Consider the following 3,443-nt stretch of genomic DNA (forward strand, 5'->3'; position numbering starts at 1 on the left):
GATTGTCTGCTTTTCTCTTTTATTCCCATTGTAAAAGGCAATTTCTTCACTATTAAAGAAAATAATTTAACAATTAATTTTTATATTACCTAAGCTTGAAAAATAATTGAAATACAGTCTCTGATGACTGAACATTTGTATTTAAATGAACATTTTGTGACTAATAGCTTATCTCGTACATCTCAAGCCATGGTCTGTACTTAAGATCCTGCTCTTAGCTCATCTGACATGAAGCACAGAAATAACACACCTGACTGGGTCTTACACTGGACTATAACCTATGCTTTATGCAAACTGGCTGGGAAAGATATGCTAAGCTAATTCTCAGAAATTTGAAATAAGACACAGAAGGAAGTTGCTATGATACATAGAAAGGCAGGACTGGGACAGACATTATAGACTATAAGTTAAAGAACAGACCTAGACAGGAGGGAGAGGAAAAACAACAACTAGAAAAGGATAGGTGGTGATGCCTTGACAGATTGCCTTCGAAAAACAGAAAAGCGGGCTAAGTCCTGAAGGCTTCAAAGTATCAGTTCCCAGGAGGCCTGGATGCACAGTTTTCCTTATTCCTGGAACCCTACAATCCTCACAACCATTCCCCTTTTATTGAGCTGGCCTGAATGGGTTCACAAGCACCACAGGATCTTGACTAGGAAAAGGGACACTTTACAGATAAAAAAGATTAAGTGTAGTTAAGTACATTTGAAAGTCATCCAGACAACAAGTCAAAAAGCTGAAATTATAACTCATTTCTGATCTTAAAGTTTATAGTCCTTCCATTATATAAGTATTATATAAACTGTCCCAGCAAAGTACCTTTTACAGCAGAGGAAAGTAAATATTTACTAGGAGCCTAGAAGGCATAGGTTAAACAGCCTTTAATAAACACCCATTTCTTTAATCTTTTCTTTCCTTTAAAAATTTATAAGTTTTATATTCTACCCCAAAATGTACCCACATTTTTTCATCATAAATACAAGGCACCTCCTACCTTACTCAACCCCTTAAAGTAAAATTAACTTTCCACAAAGATGCACCATATTTATCCTGAGTTTCAGTTTCCTTGAACAATGATACAGAGACCCAGGGTATAAGAATCCCAAGGTATGAGAATCCCACAATTCTACACCTATATTTACTTTTTTTTGTACTTCCTTTTACCTCTTCATACATCTCAGCCTACGGAAGAAGATGAGCTAAGGATTCTCCTTCTCCTGAACTAAGTCATTTTAGCCCTAACCAAAAATGTGAAAGAACTAAACATTCTAGAATAGGGATGGCTGCCTCTACAACATCTATTCTCTTTCACATCCTTCTTCCTAAAAAAAACCCTGAATTTTCTTAAAGTTGTCTATCCTCTCCTGGGTATCTTAATGCTTTAGAAACGGCCTCAACCACATTCATAGTGTATGGGTCCCAACTGGTCTAAGCCAATCACTTTGCTGTGAATGCTTTAGGCATGGGCAAGTGAAAATTCTGGCCAATGAGATGAAGGAAAAGTCAGCTGTGGGACTTTGGGGAAACGTTTCTTTGCTCTCTTAGAGAGACACCAGAAAAAATGACCCCTTTTTGATCCTAGACCTTTTTCAAGGGGAGATGGGCTAGTGAAATGTAGAACTGCTTTTGCCATCTCGTGATCACAAAAAGAATTAGTCTGAAGAAAGGAGCAACATACAAAGCGGGGAGAGCCAAGAGAACTCAAAGAGCCAGAGACCTCATCATGCTGTGCCCGGAACTGCTCTGACTTAAAGAGTTCTTATGTGAAGTAGTAAAGGTCCTTATTGTTGGAGCCATCTGACTCATGTTTTCTGTTGCTTGCAGTAGAAAGCATCTGAGTTGATACCATCTTTCATTTACTTGGCAATTACCTCTCAGTTTAACTCTCTGTTCCTCTGCCTCCCCACAGCACAAAACCCCATTTAAAACTGGTAACATTTTAGCAATGCAAGGATTGCTACACTTTTTCTTTCTGTTTTAGATTTCAAGACTATTTGGAAAATAGGTAGACACACATGCAGTGAGACTTAATCACTGAGCAATACAAACATTGTCTCAAAATAAAAAGTATTTATGGATAAATTGAGAAAAAATTTTCTTTGAACAAGTAAATAAATTTGAATTTGAATTGTACCTTGACTACGTTTAAAGAGAAATTAACAGAAGATATGAAGAGGTGAACCAGGGATATCACATAGTTAAGAAGAAAAAGGGCTCAAAATATGGAAGACTACTACTTTATAAAACTAATATCCTTCATAATACATATTTTCAAAACAAGTAAATACACACACTATTTCAATAACAGTGTTACCAGACTTCTTGAAGTCAATTTAAATAACATAAATATTCATAAAAATTAATTTTTAGTATAGCTTTAATAATTTCTCCTTACCTATTTGTGATAAGCCGAGAATTAACGTATCTATATTCTCCTTCATACTTCTGCTCAGTTATTGTCATCTTACCAATGGGTCTTCTAAGTCGAGTTAGAAATAGCCCAGAAACAAGCAAGTAGCCCATCATGCTTGCTGGGCCCTATTATTATTGGGAGAGAAAGATAGACAAAGTTCAAGGACAGCATCACAAATTCACTGGATGCAAAATGTACAATTTCTATAATTAACCGGATGACTTTGAGAGAAACTGATCCTTTGGCTCAGTTTTTTCCCTTGTTTCTTTCCAGAAAAATACACACTAGCCTCTATACTTCTACTACTCACCTACTCCTCCCCAACCAGCACAGCTCATCCCTCAGCTCTCTCACATCTGCTCACCGAAACTCATCACTGCAGTTTTCACTTTTTCTATGGCTTCTAACACTTTTCTGTTGGAAGTCTTCTTGATAATCTTCTAAGAGTCCACAATAATTCCCAGACTTCTTCTTTGCCATCTCTTTGAATGTTAGTATTTCCACAGGTTCCTTCCTTAGGTCTCTTCTCATGCTAAATTTATACCTCTAGTCCCATCACTCTTATGAACCCAAAATATTATTTCCAAACTGTATATCTTCACCTCACTACTGTGTAAATGCCTCAAGCTCAATTCCTCCAAACAAGCTCTATCTGCCTTCCCCTGCTTTGCACATCTTGCATCCAGCTGGTGCACTTACTAACTTTGTAAGTGGACTCATCATCCAACGGCCATCCCAAGAAAAAAACTTCAAGCTTACCTTTCCAAGCTCACCACAGGGTCTTCCTTCATTCTTGTATATATCCTACTTGCTCTGCTATACTGAAATAATTATTTCCTGAACATGCTATTCAATGAGGTTGTTATATCTGGCAAGCCTGACAAATATAATGGACACCTACTTATCTCCCCAAAGCAGAGCAAATATAAGGTCCAATTCTTCCAGGCACTTAAGCCTTCATCGAAACTTGGCTGGCCAGTTAGCTCAGTTGGTTAGAGCATGGTGCTGATAACACCAAGGTCCAGGGTTC

Source organism: Galeopterus variegatus, unplaced genomic scaffold (assembly GCF_000696425.1).
Source record: "Galeopterus variegatus unplaced genomic scaffold, G_variegatus-3.0.2 Scaffold19546, whole genome shotgun sequence".
NCBI classification, from domain to species: domain Eukaryota; kingdom Metazoa; phylum Chordata; class Mammalia; order Dermoptera; family Cynocephalidae; genus Galeopterus; species Galeopterus variegatus.